Here is a 20,273-nt window from a genome sequence, read left to right as displayed (position 1 = left end):
GGAGGGGGAGAGGAGGGAGAAGGGTGTTTTCTCAATTTCTGTGTATTTCTATTCAGCTGCTGCAGAAAACATCCCCATCTGCTTTGAATCTACATTTTAATTCCAAACCCGAGCAAGAAATGAAGCAAGCTGGTTTGCTCTGCCTGGCAAAGTACACACATAGCAAGTTGCTGAGCTGAAAGCTGTTCCAAAATCCAGGAATGTAACAGACTTAAAAGCCAAGTTACCTGGCTTTGTGCTCTGTTTAACTGTATGATGATGATAATCAGAAAATGAATTTCATCAGTATGACCTTTACATGTTGTCACTTACTGAGGAGTACAAGAGTACGTGCTTTCTTTGCTATCTGCTGTCTGGACAAATTGGTTTAAGGAAGTGACAGCATAAATAAAAAACCCAACCCCATTTAATTTCTCTGGTGAAAGCACTCAGTGGAGCTTTGCCTGCTTTCCTGCATGATTAATGGGTAGTGAAACAGGGGGTGCAAACTGAACTGCTGGTTACCCTCATTTATAACACCTATATCTGAAGTCATGTAGTATGACGTGATTTTTACCCCTAACAGTAGAATCTTACATAGTATATATATGAATGCTCAAGGGCTTATTTTAGCTTTATGATCTGCACAGTCTGACTCTTTGCTTGCCTTTCCTAGTGCAGGAAATTTTATCCCTAACTGTCAACAGGTGTCAGAAACAGAAGCAGCTGGAGCCAGAGCTGAACAACATTTCTGTGCTGATCTGATAAACTGGCAAATAAACCACATCTAACTTCTGTTATGGATGCCCAGCAAAAGCTAATCGCGATGCAGACCCTAAGTTAATTTCTGTGCCTGTTTCACAAACTGTAATGGGGGATAGTGTGATACACACACCAACTCACAGGCTGATAAGAAGCAGAACTGCCTCTTAAATTGTTCCTGGCTGAAAGAAATCGTAGAAATGTAAGTTATTTGCATCCCATTCTGGAGAGAGTGTAATTTAAGGGATTTTGTGTGTGTGTGTGTGTGATGGAAAGAAAACGGACAAGCAAAACTGTTGAAGCAAACTTAAGCTGTTGTGAGAAAAGACAGAAGAGGGTTTACTGTGAGCTGAAAGGGAAAAGAATTGAAAGATGCCCATTCAAATGCTTCATCTGTCTGCTAATTTTAATGAAGGCTCCTCCTTTGTAACTATGCCACAGAGCCTGAGTCTTTAAAAAAAAAAAGAAAGTTGTCACTAGGCAGATTTCTGAGAGTCTCCTGATTGAATCATCATTTTCATCTCGTCACTGCCACCCCTCTCTCCTGAGCAGAAGCTACTGGCTGCATTATGTGACAATTAACATGCTGCAAAATGCTACTGCGCTCCTTGGGGAGTTTCAGTGATGCAAAACACTGGTTTGTTGTGTGTCAAAATGCCAAAACCTTTAAAATATCCTGTGTGGTAAAACAGCCTGTGTTTTCTGAAGCCTGGGTGCACACCTTGTTTCCACCAGGAAAAATATGTTCCTTTCTTTCAGTTCTTCTCCTTTCTCCCCACCAGCCCCCAGTATCCCCTCCAAGTTTAGAGAACTTGATAAATACCAGTCAGTGACAAAAACTGCTGTCTGGGTATTCATGTCTTTGTTCAGTGTCCTTGTGCTTTCTCAGATCTTTCCTTGTCCTTGTCTTCCCACTTCGTGTTTCCCCTCTCTTCCTTTACAAAGCACTAGCAGCGGCTTCATGCTCTGTGCCTGGTGGGGTCCCAGCTGGCTCTTCTGTACCACTCCACTTCAATCCCACAGAATCCAAGCCAGGTTTGCTGAACTGGGTCACTGCTCCCAGTTAGACACCACCCACTGTACCCGTCTCCTCTCCTAGCAACACAAAAAGGGGAGGAGGGGGAATAAAAGAAAGCAAACAAATCCTTTTTGCATCTTCTCCCTCTGACACCTTTGTAAGCCACAGATCAGCCCAAGCAATGTCTGCCCACAGGGACATGCTAATTGAGATGCTGTTTGGCAGCAAACTCTGTCCTTGCACAAATGTTCATGAAATGACTAATTAAAAACAAGCCTCTTGCCCTGCTTCCTTCCCTTGACAAGTTAACATAGGCATGTTTTTCCTTTCATTATTTTATGGTCAACAATAACGAACACACTGAGGAAAGAGCACTTCAGGAACAGTTTTGTCTGGAGAAAATACCAAGGGTGGTTGTCTCTTTCTTCCCCCACACCCTGATAGCTGCCTGTGTTGCTGGGAAGGTACAAACCAGGAGGAAGTCAAGCAAGAGGGGATGTATGGTGAAAGGGAGGTAATTCCAGGAGACTTTTAATTATAGTGAAAGAGGAGGAAATATGCTTAAGCGTTAGGGTTCTGTTTCTGTTGTCCCAAAGTACTTTGGGTGTTCAATATGAGAATAAAGAGGTTTCTGTGAAGCCAGGAAGGTTAGGTCTTGATGAGGAAACACTTTGGGTTCTGCTGCTCAGCTGAGCGTCTGTCATCCCACGGCCCTGCTTGGAAACCAGAAGGCGCCAAGTAGGAGTGCAGAGTGCTGTGGTACTCCAGAAAGCACAAATGATGCCAAATGGGCAGAGCTCTTAATTACATCATAGATAATCATGGTGTAATCACGGAAACATGCAAGGAATGGGAGTAACTTTAATTCAGGAAAAATAGCTAAGTGGGTTGTGTAATGGGGAAAACCAGCAAATGCAGGAGAAGAATGCAGTGAGGAGGTGACTGCTGCAAAGTGGGCAACCGAATGATTTCCACAGTGATGAGAGACTGTGAAGCAACAGGCTGGATTTTTATCTAGCTGTTGTACGTGACTAACGCGAGCTCTGTGCGTACATGAAACACCGAGGAACTACTTTCACTGTTACTCCACTGCATGCGTGTTCATTGTTGTCTAAACTTGGGAATAATTGGTGTGAAACTTTCAAGCACGTAAGAGTTTTCCTGTAGGCAGAGCGGACAAATCCCTAAGGGAGAAAGGAGTTGGCTCCTTATGAGGACCTTGATCTCTAGACTCAGAGAGGAACAGCTCTGCTGTGCTGGAAAAAGCTGCATGTGCATCCACGTGCTTTGGAGGTAGCCTCCTCGCTGGGTCTCTGCCAGCTGCCTGATAGGAACATGCTGAGGAAGCAGCTCTCTGCTCCATGCACAGCCAGGCTGCTGGTCGAGTGCCTGCAATCACAGGGACATGGGGGGGAAGCCGTGTTTATTCCTACCGAGGCTAGAAGGGATGACAGTGTGGCACAGGGCCCACCCTCCAGGTGGCTGGTGAGCCTTGTTCTTCTCAGCTCAGGAAACCTTAGCAAAACTTGACTGCGCAACTGAAGAAGCGGGAAAAGATGAGCAGAAACTGCAGTGGTGTTTAAGCACACAGACATGCAGATGGGCACCTCATGGGCTGTTAGAAAATGATTTTGGTAGCTAATGTAATTAGAAACTCCATGGAAATTACAGAGGTACACATCTGACTCTCTAGATATTCAAATGCCTCTGGAGAGACAGTCCTTAGCGCCTGTTTCACCAGAAGTCAGGTATGCAGGTTTGGTGACTACAGTACGTGTGGATCAGTGCATGCAACTGTCCTGCATGGTAACCTGAGCTCTGCTGTGTGCTGCTGGTGTTTTGGTGGGCACCCCTCTGAAATGCCTGCCTCTGGCATTTGATCAGCAGTCCTGTAGGAAGCTTATGGAACTGCTGCTGACCTCCGTGAGAAGTCAGTATGTGGACAGTTGCCAGAATCAGCCCTACGAAGCCGAGGTCAAGTGTTACACAAAGAAAGAAAAGTGCAGTAGCATTTCACCTTGGGCCATGACGCTGGGCCTCCTTCGCTAAGCAGGTAAATAAACTTAGTTACAAGGAAAAGCCAAATGCTGCAGGAAGCAGGGCTCATATTTCCGTATGTAAACCCACCTTCCACTTACGTTAGCACCAAACCTTCAACACAGAAAGAAAAAGTAGATTGACGTACAGGCACAAAAGTCTGTCTTCCTCTGAAATAGTTAACAACTGTTTTGTTCAGAGTAAGGAGAGGGCAGGGAGTGAAAGGGTTGGGGTTTTATTTGTATAAACTATACAGAACACCTTGACAATCTTTGGGATACACAGAGCTATATATAGACATGTGAGTAACTTTATTAGTGAGCGTGACACTGTGTGCAAGCCAGAATATTCCCAAGTGATTACAGCCATGTGCTTTCCTTCCTCCCCTCTAGCCTGCATAGGTTATTCTAAATCACTTTAGCATTATCTAAAATAGGGTGAGTTTGCCTTTTACGGTAGTTATTTCTGCATGAATAGCAGGCAGTCTGAAACTTCCTCAATACCTCCCAGTTTGTCTTGCAGTTTCTAATAAATAAATACCTTTATTAGGGTCTTGCAAAGCTCTACCTCTGTCCCATTAGAGTAGGTTATTCTGCAGTGAGCAGATTATATAAAAAATCATTGTTGCAAAAGCAGAAATGCTATGAGTCAATAGATCAATAACCCCACCTGATAATTCCTCCAGAGTTGGCACATACCTGTGATTTTCCTGAATTTTAGACCTTTTTGAGCTTTTTTTAGACCTGAACGCTAACCTGAGAAATAACGTCTTTCCAGGCCATGCAATCACACAAGGGGTTTCAGTGCTGTTACTTGTATTTTGAGGTTTAAGAACACAGTGCTATGAACTGGTATTTGTTACTCCTCAGCTGAAATGCAAGTGCTAAAATGATTCTGATTGGAGTGGGAACTATTCCTCATTTGGGACCCATGCAATGCTTTCCAAGCAGGAAGCTCAGGGAGCAGCATGCTTTGGGAAGCTTAAGAGTCCCATGGGTTTGCTTTTCTCGGGTGACTGTGAGTCTCAGCAGAAGCTTTTCCTGTGGCTGGCACATGTACAAGAGCTCTGTCCCATGAGGATTCTCTGGCGTTTAATAACATGTGAAGTTATGCCCTTGTTCCCTCACTTGGGATGTTTACAGGGTTTTTCTCCTTTACCCAGCTTCTAGTCTTCCCAGCAGTTGGAGCACTGAATTGATTACACATGGCTGAAACCAGCCAGTTGACTCAGACACTCCTAGTAGGGGATGGACAGGCACGTATGCATGGTACCATCTCATGTTATTCATTTTGCTGGGAAACTAGTTTAGTACATATTTGTCTAGTCACAAGATGGATGTATGACAGCAGCAGCTTGTGGTAGTGAGCAGAATGGTTGCTGGTATTAATGGGTAAGGGAAATATGTTCAAACTAAAGAGTAAAAAGCTGTCAGATATACCACCTAAACCGCAAGTCACAGAACAGTGGGGAACACTACCTGTAAGAACTTAAAGTAGAGAGAAGACAGCAGAGAAGAGCAATTTTTAAACAATCCTGGACAGTAGCTGACTTCTGCACCCTGCAAGGTCAGTGGGGATTATGTGAGGAGATCATCTGGATGCAACTGGAACAGGTTCATGGAAGATACTGACCGCTCAGGTTCACAGAGAGAGGTGAGAAGGTAAGAGGTAAAACCAAGCAAGCCTTTTTAAAGCAACAAACTTGGGACTGTTTGGAGGACAGTACTTAGGATTGATAGCTTGCTTGTCTTCCATGGAGAGAAACTTGGTAACTGATGTTTTGGGGAAAGCAAGTCGGAAGAGTTTAACAGTGCACCTGGAGCAGCGCTTCAGAAAGGGGAAGGGCAGAAAGGTGGTGCAGTTTAGAAACATTCTGGGGTGTTTTAATGCATGTTAAGTCATGCAGCTGCAGGGTAGGAATTTTATGCCAGTCAACAAGTTTTCCCAATGAACACAGATTCACACACATTCAAGTGACACACATGAGAAAGGCTGGAGAGCCTCCAAACCAAAACTGACAGGAAGCTGGGAGTCCCTTCCTAATTTTCAATTTAGGGAGGAAACTGTTTTGCAAACAGTTTGAAGGTAGTAGAAAGTAGTTGCAAAGTTTGGTGGTGGTAACTGAAGAGACAAGTTTGAAGGATGTGAAGGGAAGCAGGGTAATCAGACAAGCAGAAAGTGTGTAGGTGCTTTGGGAGCAAGCAGGCTGCAAAGAATTAAGTAAACAGAGTGCTGTATGTATCCAGATACAGATGCTGACCTTGGTTAGATTGAAGACATCAGATGTCTGGCCTTTGGGGAAAAAAAAAGGAGTAAGATAAAAGGAAGGATCTTGAAGGAGGGCAAGAATAGATGAGTGAGAATGTGAAATGGGAAAGAATAGATATGAAAAAAGAGGTTCTGAATACAGTGGAAGAAAAAAGCTTATGAAAGCAAGTTTTGAAATAAAGCAGTGATGCTTTTCAGCTTGTAGAAAGTGAACAGAGCAAGTGAGAGGTGAAACAAAGTTTATATAGCCAAGAAAGGAGTCAATAAAGAAATGAGACTGTTTTCTTCCTTTTAAAGTGATGCCATTACCAAAAACCATGTGGTTTGGCTTTCTGTGAATGGCAGTTGTTGCTTTTACCAACTTCTAGAGCTACCATGGTGTGCCCAAATGGTAACAGCGATGGACGTGAGAGAAAGGTCTCTAATGACTACACAGGCAAAAATACACGAGGAAGAATTTACCTGTCTAGCTAATTCGTAATAGCTGCTATGAACGTCCCATACAAAATGATCAAGTGGCTGATACAAAATCTTTCCTGTGACCCGTGGAACCAAATCTGTGTCACAGAGTAAGGTCACTACATTGTCAGCTGGATGACAAACCTAGTTTGAGCATTGACTTGGGATTGCAGGCCATGGGCCTCGGGCCAAGGGATGTCAAGCGTGCCAAAGAGGTGAAGCGCATAGTCCCAGTGGAAGGCTTCCAGCCGATCGGCATGCCGCCACGCCATCCCCGCGCCAATTCATGGAAAGGCAACCGGGCTGCCTCCGAAAGGAGCGACTTGTCTGCCTGTCCAGATGGATGTGGCACAATGCTGGCAGCAGAGAAAACCTGGCAGGGAGGAGGAAGAGAGTCTGTTGCATAGTTGTTGGCCATTCATGACCAGCTTTCTAAGGAGACTGAACACTTGCTGAAGATGCTCTGTTTGCTTTGGCAAAAAAAAATCTATTAATTTTGCAAGAAACGGAGGAGATGGGGCAGATGTTGCACAGCTGTATATCAGAGTAGCGCCACTGATTTCACCAGAGTCATACTGGTTGAGTTTTGGTTCAAGGTCTGAGCAATGGCATTAGCACAATGGGACTGTGTTAGATATGCAGCTGTAAAACGGTGCCATTCCAGATATTTCTGGTATAATGTAGATGTAAGCCTGTCCCCTTGTGCATTACTGCTAAGACACGTTGGTGCTTAGAGTTTGCTTGGGGTTTCTGCGTCGGTTTGAACAGGTAGCAACCTCTTTGCTGCAGTTTAATCCTTCAAACAGTGCCATGACAACTGTACCACACAGTGCCTGCCAGGTTCAACCAAGGACACAGAGGAGCGCGCGTCAACAGTGGAGCTGCAAATGAGGTAATGTGTTATCAGCAGACAGGTCAGAGCTCTGTGTATCAACTCCTGGAGCACAGGGTGACTAAAAATAACTTTCTATTGCAAGTACCCATTTCCCGAAGAAGGAAATGCCCTTGTTTAACACCTCCCACCCCAAACAAACCAGGAATGACTTATCGCAGTTCCTGCATCCCTTGTTCCCAGTGGTCTAGCTGGATGACTGGCTCAGGTGCTCTGCTTTCACCTCCAGAAGGTGATCAGAAGTCAAGAGTAATATAAAGACCTGAGCAATCCCAGCCACATCCCCATCACCTGACTGTCACCCTGGGTACTATTACAGTTATGCACCAGCCTCTCCCTTTCAGGAATGTGTCTGGAGCAAGTGTGGGGCTGAACTGCTCCTCGTGCCTTTTGAGGCACACATCATCAGATCAGGATCTAGATTACTAAATAACCTCACACGTCAACTTCCCACTTGTATCTGAACTGTGAACACAGAAGCCTTTGGCTTCTGTTACTAAGCCAGACTTTACACCTGTACACAGTCACCAGAGAGATCCAAGCAAACAATATTTCTATTCTTAAAAAAAACCCCAAAAATTATAAATTACTATTCATTTGTAGCTTATAGTGTGCTGTAAGAGGTTTATTTTATCCAATAAACTGTTGAGGATGTCTTGGTCCTTGCCATGTATGGTGAAGTCTAAGCACAACACTTCAGTGTGAAGGGTGTGAGTCTGTTCTCCGTGGCACTGTGGAGTGGCATGGGTTCAAGTCAAGGAGAGAACTGAGTGAAGTCCAGTTTGCATCAGGCAAAAGAAGTTTTGCACTTAGGTACTCGTATTTACGCATCTTCACAAAAAAAGTTTGTCTGATTTCTGTTGGCAGCATGTTCCATCACCTTCTCCAACAATTCTGAGGCTTTTAGTGCTGGCCAGGCAATTTCTATTCCCCCTGCCCTCCTAATTCTTACTTCTCCAGATGTTTACACTAATAAGTCATAGAGTATGCTAATCCCATCTAACAAGAGTGGCAGATTTACTACCACTACAGGCCAATGCAGTCTTCTCCAGAAGTATTTCTTTTTGGAGAACCCAAATAGACTTTGCAATAGAGAGCAAAAGTCCACAATAAATAAATAAAGCAAGCCTCAAATGCTACTTGCATTAATATGAGGGGAGGAATCCTCTTCAATGTAAAAGCAAAAGTGTTTTGCAAAGGCATGTACTAATAGATACACCAGCCACAAGCTTTCTCTGAAGTCAGTAATCCATGGCACATTTCCTAGTGACTGAAACCACAGGTGTTTTATTAACACACATGAGCAATGAGCTTAAGCAGGGACATTGGATCAGGCAGGCCAAAACTCCTCTGTGTTTGCATTAGTTGACTCAAGACTGGGCTTTTTTCTTTTTGCCTGACTACAGACAGTGCAGCGAGTATAAAAAGGACAATTAAGCACCACTGCTGAGCATGTCTCTTCTTCCCATGTTGCATACCCTGGCAACAAATCAATTTTGTCTTTTGCTGTGAGACTTTCTCTCTCTCTGCTAGTTCAAAATTACTCTCCCAGAATCCTCTAAAGCAACTTTTCCTCCCTCCCCCACTTTCAATAGTTCATCCTGGTAGTTGCCACTTTAGTAAATAACATATAGCAAGCAATAGCTTTATTTTTTCCATTCCCTCTAAAGGTTAACTATAGGTGAATGTTTTATTCTTTATAACAAGTAATTGACATGCATGAGCCAACTTTCTGTTCAGAACATAATTTGTATTCTTGAGAGATCTGTGCATATTCTTGTTCATATTGCTTCTTCCCTGAAGGGATCTGGGAGGGGGAGGAGAAGGAGAAGCTTTTAAAGTTTGGCTCACAAAAGTTACAGAGAAAGATCTAGGCTTTCAGCTCCATCAGATAAATGGTAATGTAACTGCACAATGTACAGTACAGTGGCACGTACTGATAGGAAAAGAACAGGGTAAATAAGGAGGAGGGAGAAGGGAAGTCAGCAGGCAAACAGAATATTCAGTGTCCAGGAAAGCTTGCTGCTAAAATACAAATCATCAGAAACTTTGATCCTGAAGGTTGGTGGGCTCATTAGAAACAGAATTCAGACGAGATTTTAACAGGGGTTTTCTAATGAAAAGTCAATGCAATTCTTCATATCCTTACACTTGGGTAGCATTTGCTTAATCAGACTTAATTATTTGATCCCAAGATCACTGAAATCAGATTTGTTTCAGTCTCCTCATTGGGTTTAGGATTAAGTTTGAAAAAGCACTGGTTTCATGGAGGTGCAGCAGGGGTGTTTAAGGAGCATACTTTTTTCTTTTAGTTTTATAAATCAAGGGTCTTCTAATGTGGTTACATCTTCTTGTGAGAAGGTCTTTTCAGAATTTATGTGTAAAAGGAGTGTCAGCACATATGCAACGCCTATCATTTAGAACATAGCTTGCGGGTTGTGGTCTTTTTGGTCAGGCTGGAAGGTGTGGTGGGTTCAGCTACATAAACCTTGCAATCCCCTAATCTGTCAGCTGCTACTTCTGGCCTTTAATTTTACCACACGACGGTGAAGGGTTTTTTTGTAGTAAGGATCTTCAGACCCCTTGCATTTAGTTGTCGTATTGTGAAATTAATGTGAAATTGCATTTAAAGACTTGATATTCACACTTTCATCTATGAGGGTAGGTCCTGCCTATCAGAAGTAACCCCCTTTGCTTGTAACATTCAAACTTGTGGTTTTAGAAGAGCTTAGTGTATTTTTACTCAAAAAAATGTACTTTACAGACAGAACTGGGGCAGGATTACACATTAGTTGCACATTATCAGGCAATTTATGGGACTTCAGCTAGTGGAGAGTCTTCAGGCTACTTAGGTTACAGTATCCTCTTGTAGCTCCTTGCAGTTGCCTGCTGCACCCACTAACAAGCATTCTGTGCACACAGATCCCAGTTGTCTAGTAAAAAATCACTCTAAATACTAAGCAACTAAGACAACTTGGCCAGACACAGCCACCTATCTTGTAAAGTGAAAGGCTGAAGGAGCACCATGAGGTTGTACTTTCCACTCACACTTTATTTCAAACAGGTGTGCAAAGGGAACATATCAGAGAGATTTAAATAGAAGGCTAAGCAGACTGTAAATTTCCATCTACAGTTGGTCTAATTAAAGCTATGAACATGCTTCAGACTGAGAATTTTATTTAGAGTAATCCCCTTATCAAAACTGTCATATGCCAGGAAATGTTAGAAGCAGAGTTTCTCATTCCCCATGTTCTTGAGCTACTGTGTCTGCCATTTAAATACCAACATTTCTCAACAGCTTTCAGTTTAACCCACAGAGGTTTCCCACAGTAACTACTGGCTGACTTATGAGCCCCTTACTCATACTGGTGAGTAGTTAATTCCACAAATAGCTGCACTGACTGCAATGGGATCTCATTTAATTATGACTGCATCAACGTAAAAGATTTGCAGCCCTGTAGGACTAATGCAGATAGTGCTATGAGATAATCACAACAGCAGTACTCCCAGAGGCTGTGATCACCAGACTGTTTTGCCACTTCTGCTCATGTGAATGATAAGCCAGTGCACCATAGACAAGTGGCAAAATGTCACTATTGCAAGCTGTGCTAAAGCTGGGTTTGGGGTTTTTTTGCCTTTGTTACCTTCCTACAAAGAGCTCTCCGACTCCTGTATTCTCCCATAAAAGCAGTATTTAAAGTTCAGTGGTGAAAGGACTTTCACAACTTTACACTGTCTCACTTGGTGGGGTCCTGAGTTTTGCACCTCTGCTTTGCACTTATGAATAATTAACAGATTATACAGAAAAAGTATTTATGTGCTATTTATGTATCACAGCAATGTCTTCAGGCCTCAGCTCAGCTAGGGGCATCTTTCTGTTAGACACTGTAAGGATATATAATGTGGGTTTTTTTGATTTTCATCACTGATAGCTGTTTCTTCCCAGAGGGCTATATTGTGAGTTTCTTACATGGCTGCAGTTAAAAACCATAGTGATCTCACGGCAGTCAGTGACATTATTTGTGAGATTAACTAGTCATTGCTGTGCAGAAGTGCTCAGGTTCAGGTCTGTAGTCAAGGAAGGGAAAAGTATAAAAGAGCTTTTAAGTGCAGGGACTCCAATCCTACATGGAGCAGCAGTCAGAATCAAAGCAGTCAAGGACTGGAAACAGGTGCTCGTGCATCAAGCAAGCCCTCCTGAGACCACCAAGTGGGCCTGGGGCTAAATCCGCATATAGACCACAGGGTTACCCATTTCCCTAGGGCTCCTATTGCTGGTGTCCCAGGAACAGATTTCCCTGCTAAGCTTTCCCCTGCGTGCTACAAAGCTTTCTTTTTTTGAGAACTGCTATGTAATAACCTAAAATAACCTGCCCCATCCATCCTGAGTGCAGCTGGGCAGAGTTCCTTCATAATATCTGTCATGCCTAAAAATATTCCTGTTGTGAAAATAGAGACAGAGATACTATGTCTGGTTTAGTGTTTAGTGTACATGTAAGTGCCTGCATAGTAAGTCTGAGGGTGAGCTTCCTCATCCACAGAGCATGAGTGCTGTGCTGAAGAATTATCTAAAACAGTGAGCACCATGAAGAAGGTCCTGATATTTGTTTCAGAGTATCTGTCTATAGCTCTACTGCTGCACTATAAATACATCTAAACCAGGGCAGATAGTACGTAAAGCAGGGCAGGGAATACCTCTGACTTCTAGACTTGCTAAAGTTGCAAAGCTGTGGGCAGTGCTGCTCGCAGTAATTCTCTGCAGTGGTGAGAGAGAGAAAAACACAACCAGGAATAAGGCAGGTTAAGCCTCAAGTGTATGATAAGGTATAATATTTGAATGTTTCTAAGGGAAGAGACTAAAGGACAGTCAAAGTAGGCAAGATGTGCTTTGACTGGTGTGCAGAGGATGATAGTGGTGAGGACCGTAGTGACAAAGCAGAAAGGTGGGAGGCACTGTAGATCATGTGTGGTTTTCCTCTTCTGAAAGTTTTAAGTCACAGAAAAAGTCCATGGAGGAATCAGATATGACCATACAGAAACAGGAACCACAGAAACAAATTAATTCTTAGGGTAGAGGAAAGCCCTATTAGTTGAGTATTCTCACAGCTTTTTTCCCTTCTGTCTTTTTATTTAAATGATGATGTGTTCAGCTTCATAAGAGGCATACCCTTCAACCGGGCCTGCCCAGCTTAGGTGCTTTAAAGTACAAAGAAAAGCAAAAACATGTAAGCGCAAACACCTGTGGAGTTCAGGAGAACCAAAGGAAAAAAGAGAAAGGATGAAGCAAACAAAATGCCCAGGTTGTCTCCAGTTGCCTCTGAACCTAGTCCAGGTCAGCACTGTTGCTGGCTACACCACAACACACGAGTTCCAGCAGGATGCCCAGATTTTATGAAAGGATGGGTATTTCTCACAAGTGCTATCTCTACATCAGGTTACTGTTGCTTTGAAACCTTCTGTGCTTCATAGTTTCTATGGTTCTACAACCAGTATCTCCATGTATTCATTCTCTGTGACTGCTGAGAACTACTTTTTCATTCCCTGCAGGGAGAGACACAGGTAGATGAGGCAGCACTTTTCTACCCAGTTCTGCACAGGAGAACCAGTAACGCCTCCAAAAAGACTGCCATTTACCCCCCGAATATCCTGATTTAGTGTGAACTCATACTCATATATATAATTAACATTTAAAGGGATTTCCAAAGTCTGTGTCATAGCCTGTAAAATTCTTTGGCACATACAGAGGAATTTAGGTACTTTCAGGTTAAAACAGTTTTGGCAAAATAAAGAAAACTAGAAGCAGTAATAAAAAGCCCAAATCCCTGAAAGTACATGTTGTGTCCTTCCCCACGTATTAGGCTGCAACAAGTGTGTTGATAGGCAACATTAGATATGCCAGGATGAAGTAAACAAGAAGCCTGAAGACTGCAAAGTAAATATTTGGGTGTTTAAGCTAACTGTTTGTGGGTGTTTTGTGCTTTTAAATTTGTTTGTAATTAATGTTTGAGTCCAACTCACCTTCCAAAAAAAAGGTAACAGAAATGATCTGTCTCCTGCCCACAGTTGTCTCCTCCATCAATATTTTTGCTTATCTCTCTTCTCATGTTTCATGTTGTTTCAAGCAGCTATTTAGCGAGCCACAAAAATGTTAGCTATCCAGCTAGGTTTAAGTGGACCCCAGCTGAAGTAAATACTTCATGCAGGCATACTATCTTTTCCATTTCTTGGTTAGTCCTCTTTGGGCCTCCTACACGTAGATCAAGAGTCTTAAAAATGCTTAGTGAGGATACCATGCATTATAGGAACTATTGCCTTCACAGTGCTATGTTTCTATAGTAACCATCTTATTAAAGCACTGCAGCCATCTGCTTTAAATACTAACTTCACAAAACCATCAGGACTAGCTAAAAACAATATTACATGTTCATTAAATATTGAAACTAGAAACAAAAGGAGAGGACTACAGGAGAGAGCTTCTTCCTCTTCCTTTAATCTAATCCTTATAAAACAAACACAACAGTGGTTTGCTCTTCTTAGAACAATTTCATGCCACTGCTTTAGAAAGAACTGTTTAAGTGACCACACTAGCTGCTGGTGGCATAAACTCCAACTTTCTGGGTGTTGCGAAAACCCAGACGAATGAAGAAAATAAGTTCTTTGGGTAGGTGGTCACTATGCATATATTGCTCCTAGTAACCGCTTTTCTTGACCCTGTTTTCGTAACAAGACTCCCAGGCTTACTGTGGAAAGTCTTTAGAGGAGGGAGGACACAGGGAAACAGCCAGCAGCAGCTGAGAAGTGCCACACTGGAGCAAACAAGTGTCTGGTTTTATCATAGTCTGCTAAAGGGCAGATGCCTCAGAGAAAGGTATAAACATTCTGTAATACATTCAGCCAACCTCCAGCTTACAGCCAAAGCCATGAGACTTATTTCCCCCCACCCCTGCATAGAGGGAGGTGTATCCTAAGGAGCTGAAGCCTAATTCACAGAAATGTCTGCTACTTACAGAAGAACCTGTATTGGCAACAGGTTGACAGCAAGGTCCTTAGGTTAACCACACCCAATTGTATTTGTTTCCTTTCAGCAATGTGAAATATGTTGGCTGTTACTTCTTCAAATACTCTTGTTCTTCAAACTGTGCTAGAGAGCCAAGGGTAAGCTCTTGAGTGCCCTTCTCTGCCTTTAATGTATGGTATCCAGCCCACCCTCCAGTGTTACTTTCGCTGTGCTCAACTTCCTCCTCCCTTGTTCTGTGCTGCCCATTTTGGGGCCCTGACCCAGCACAGGAGTATTTGGAGTCAGAATACCCTAGGAGTGCTCATAGTTTGCGAATTTCATACAAAAATTTCACTGGAACAAAAGGAGGAGAATTCAGATCTTCCCTTACATGCTTCTGGCTTTCGTAGCTCATGAGAAACCTCTTCTAGAGTTTTGCATTCTCTGAAACATGCTTCTATCTCCATCCACTACAAAACCAGCTTAACAAAATCATACATACTATTAAGTACTGCATTGCATCTGGTTTTGCCACTTCTCTTTAGTGCCACATTGAGCAAGTAACCACACTACCCTGTACATGACATGGACCAGATCTTCTTTAGGGGAGCACTCTTCACATTATGCATGGGATACCAGCAGTGTGCCCACACAGACATGGTCCTTTTCTGAGAAATTTGGAGTCTAGAGTATCACGGACTCTCACAAAAATGCGTAATTAGTTATTTTAAGATTCCCACAGTATGCATTTCCTCCTCCTTGATGATACCAACTTCTCTGTTTTCACACACTAGCCTTTTCCCTGAAGTTGCTCTGGGCTTTCTCATATGCAATGTCTCAGAAGGCAGGAATAATCATGAATACAATCACTGAATGAGGAACAGCAGTTCCTGGAGTTACAGTGAATATCAAGCTCAACAGCTGATGTCAATCCTTTTAAGAAAAAGGGCACTTTTTGCAGAGGTTGTAGTCCTGCTTGTATGGCTTTCTTGGGAATTAAGTTACTTTTCTTCTCAGCCTTGGCAAAGCCTCAGCTGGAATGCTATATCTGTCCTAAAAGAAACAAAGTTGAACAAAACGAGAAGACTTGGAAAGACACAGGATCTGCACTAGCAAAGATCTTCTAGAGCAGATTATCCAAGTATTTGTCAAAACTGAAAGTTACGATTTATTGGTCTTGGAAGAAGAAAATGGATTAAATGGTCTCTTCCATGGCTACTCCATACAACTTTTAGGAACAACGTGTCCACCTTTCTCACTGCTTTGCACCAGTACATGGAAACTCCATTTAGTCTCCTGGTAAAAATTTTCCTGGATGAGGGTGCAAGCAAATTTGAACAGGCCATAAGGGGCTCACAAAGAGAAAACACTGACCATCCTTCCCCTCAAAATGAAACAAACCCCAGTTTTTTGTATCAGAACTTTACATGACATTCTTTTACATGGAGTTCCATGATACTTACCATGCTTGAGACACCCATTCTCTCCATACTCATGGACTTATGGCAAGGAAAAATAATTAGGAAAGAAAAGAGAAAAAAGCTGACAATACAGTGAAACACAAGAAGATTTTGCTCTGCTGGTGTATCTCTACTGAATTCATAAATCAGGGTTTCTGCTGTTTGCCTGTTACTTAATAAATGCTGTTCTCTTTCACTGATATATGATTTGGCTTTTAGAAATAGGGGGTAATCTTACACTGTATTTTGAAACTTTGGAGGTTGGTCACGGCCAAAGACAGGCTGGTGGGCAAAGCACAGTAGTGTTTCTTGTACTGGAAGACGTGGGAAGAAACGTCAGCACCTCACTGGTATAATCCCGTGAAAATCAAGAGCCTTTGCTGGCATGGCTCAGACAATTTTTATGTTTTTTAAACTTACTCTATAATGTGGGATTTTCTTGCTTTCCTAAGAACATCTCTGGGCATTTTCTGCATGCATTCCCTAGTACTGTAAAAATCTAAAATGCTCTTTGTTTCTTTCATTGGTTTTGTTCTCTTTTGCACACATTGTAGTTCTTGTGACTCTCAAATTAACAGGACTTGTTTTAAGTAGGGTGATGGGAAGCATTTTCTGCCTGTGGCTTGTGCTGAGCAGATATTCTGCAGGCCTGTTGCATGTTCCTACCTTGCCTTTGAGTGCTGTGGGCAGTTGTTAATGTAACTTAATGTACTGTCCAGCAGGTGTTCTGTATGTTTTCTTCTCTGTGCACAAAAAGAATAAGCAGTTGGTCTGTTAAGGAATTGTTTTCTGCTGAGAAAGTAATGAGTAAGAGAGGCTGAGGAACAATGTGGTCCCTGTTTGTCTACCTTCTGGGTCAGGGGGTCCTCCTGCTGCCTCATTCAGTGCTGCGAATTTTGGTAGCACAATTCAGATCCCAGCCAAGATTCCCAGCTTCCAAGAGACATCAATGAAAAATCCCTCTGGTAAATACCACAGGCACTATTTCATCTCCATCTTCCCCTGCTTTTTTGTAGATTGGCTTTTGCAGGGAGTGAGGGACAAAAGAGATTGGCAGAAAACTACAAATTGGTGAATAATCTCTTGCTCTCCCTCACACACACATGTGGCAGAAAAAGCAATGGCTGGGGATAGTTGTTTATTATGCTAAGGGATTCTTTTCCCCAGACTAGGCACCACTGACATGACTACTGATCAGCATATGTTCTAAGTATAAGAAAAATCAGAAGTCCCGAGTCTGTTCTCTCGTAGTTGGGTAAAACTCTTTAGTAAGAATTGCACCCATGCATCAAGACATAATTAAACTTTAGGTGTGCCTTTGCTGAACTTGTTAAACAAGATTTCCATTACTTTTTTACCTAGAGGACAAACCCATGACAGAGTCTGTATTTATTTTGAGATACTCATCTAAACTGACACAATGGCGGTATTCACCCTGTAGCATCCAATGGTAATCTTACATTATTTGCTTCCATCCTGCCCCAACTAAAAGTGTTGAATAAAATAATCTTCATCATAAGCAGCATTTCTTTCCTTTCATTCTCTTCATTAGGTGACTAAAAGAAGCTCTTTGTGTAACAAAAGAAAATGTCAACAAAAGAAAATGTCTAACAGTAAGAAGATTCTCTGAGTCAAAGATGCACCAGACAGAATTTGTATATATGCATAGATCTTTACACTGGTTAACTTAAATGTACTGGTAAAGCCCACAGACAGCATAAATACTAACACAGTAGTCCTTGTAAACTTCAGTACTTACTGATTCAGAACATTTTTAAAAGTGCTTCTGGAGGAGTCCAGAAGATGTACAATGATGTACTCATGAGAAAAGCTGTATACACTTAGAGAAGATGTAAGGCTCTAGTTCTCCTTTCTCAAAGTTTGGCCATACTTGTACAGTTTCACAGTATGGTGGATTTGGTTTCTTAAGGCAGGAGAAATGCCACAAAGAACTCTTAAAATAACACACAAAAGTGACCTATTTCTCCATTCTTATTTCTATGTCTATTGCACACAGTGTAATGAACACTGTAATGAACATTCAGTAGTGAAAAGATATCAGTAACTGACACAAGCACATTTGCTCACATCCCAAATGCACCGTTAAAAATCAGCTGGGAGACTGGGCAAACCCAGCACGGGGTCAGGGGAAGGCCTGCAGAGACAGCACACCACCTGCTCAGGTTAGAGCTATTTGACCACATGGCATGAGTTAGTGACCAGGCCAGAGCGGACATGTGTCGGCCTCTCCTGTTTTGTTTACACAGTGAAAAACTCTGCAGGAGCCTTGACATGCTGATGCAGAGCTGCCGTGGGTATGGATGGGAAAGGTGAAGACTGTGGACTAGCTGTATACCTACAAAACTTTTATTTAGTAATGGCATTGAATTGCATTGGAGAAGAGGCATGGAGAAGCTTGTAATGTATCTTTCCTAAGGGCTTTGTCATTATGATAATTACAAATGCTGCGATGTATCATAGTAGCTAATATAAAATAGAACTACCATCTCTCTACCATCTCATCTGCTTCTGAAAGGTCAATCTTTCTGTTTGGGAGGGAAAAGAAAAATCCTTCACCATTCAGGAGGCTTTTGCAAAGCTGGGATTAAATTCTTTGATTCCAAAAGTAAAAACTGGAAGTGATTTATTAACAAGCATGGGTTATTTCTGCTAGCTTAGCAGCTTTTTCAAGAAAGCTCTGTTTATCTTTGGCAGCCACTCACAGTTACATAGCCTGTCTTCCTCCACATATGTGTAATTCTGAGAAAACTTCAAGAACACTAGAATCTGACAAAAAGTAATTGTCTGACCACGTACTTCCATTTTACAATAAACTGCTAACTTCTAGGAAGGAAACTGCTTTAAAGTAATTTGGGGTACAATACAAACTTCTTTGAAGAACTTCATGGGTGAGGAAGAACACTTTTCAAAAGTAGGTATCTACTGCATCCAAAAGTGATTTAAGAGAAAGATATATGAAGATAGAATGAGGACATTTGACAGTTGAGCACAGAGCGCCTGGTTTGCTAAAGGGGCATTTCAGCTATGCATTTTTTTCTTAAGGCTCATTGCAAAAAATCTGGTCAGCCCTACAGTGGTATTCATATTTTGTAAATGGAGGTGTGTCATTTGAAACGACTAAGGCATCTTTTTCCTAAATGGATGGTCACAACCTGACTACAAAGCATTCATTAGTGCCCAAGTGTAAGTGTTAATAAAGGAATAAAAAAGGAACTGTCAATCAGGAACCCCATGATTACACAGTGTTCTTTTCCTTTGGCCAAAGTAAGCCACCTTTGCAGTTCCTTCCCACTTTGAAAATTCTACATGCTTTCTGAGTCAGTTCGACACAGAAACAGACTTATGGAGCTGAAGAACACAGTCACTTCTATCCCTGAGCTGCTGAATCACCTACCCACCACTCCTGCTAGTTAATAGTAGCTATTTTTAGATTACGGTGGAAAACTCTCTCATGGTGGCAATGATATTTCAAAACAGTTTGGGAGCAAAATCATCTGCCTCGAACACCCTATGTGCTCTCAGAGGCTGCGTTCAGTCCGAGCGCCTCGCTATTCACTCCCAGCACCGGCAATCTCAGTCACCCTCGCGCGCGGGATGCGGCATTCGCTGACTCTTTCATAACTGCCCGTAAGAGTTCTGGGGTCATGTTTGTAAACACTGCTGCCACGTGCGCGGGAGCACGTGGTGAGACACCAGCATGACCTGGAGTGCTGAGCCGAGAGGTAAACCTTGGCGCCAGTGTCGATGTCACTAAGCCAACTAGCGCCAACTCTCCTGGCACTGGTGTGCACCCCTTGCAGCGCTGTGAAACGCCATGGCGAGTTGTCTGAAGGGCAAATGGGAACCTTTCCCTGTACGTGGCACACATGTGCTCAAGTTGATGGTGTCCAGGCAGGTTCCTTCCCTCAGCTGTAAGCAAATGGCAGCGCTAAATCGCTCTCAAGAAAAATAAAACTCATTTCTGCCCTAAGTCATTGAAATTGGAGCCAGTGTGGTCCCACAACACAATGCAAAACTATGGCTATTAGGAAAAATAATTGTATAAGGGCACATCGCCAAAGTTTCCAAAATGACTTCAGAAGGAGATAACTGAGACTTCGTGTCTGTAACAACTTTTTGCTGGCTTTGCACTGATGAAATTAAGACCACGTTTCAGGCATTTGAGGAAGTAACTCCTAAATTATTTCTGTTTGTATCAGTAGAGGTTGCGTGAAGCAAGATATGGCCAGTACAAACAGAAGTCACAAGTCTTTCATTTCCTCTTAACAAGAAATTAGCAGATACAGCCACCCAAAGCCTATAGAAAGTTTCATCTCACCCTAGCCATGTACTTTATATGCTTCAGGAAAAAGAAAAAAACACAGTGGGGCCCAACAGTCT

Source organism: Psittacula echo (assembly GCF_963264785.1).
Source record: "Psittacula echo genome assembly, chromosome: 1".
Taxonomy (NCBI): domain Eukaryota; kingdom Metazoa; phylum Chordata; class Aves; order Psittaciformes; family Psittacidae; genus Psittacula; species Psittacula echo.
This window is presented reverse-complemented; position numbering follows the sequence as displayed.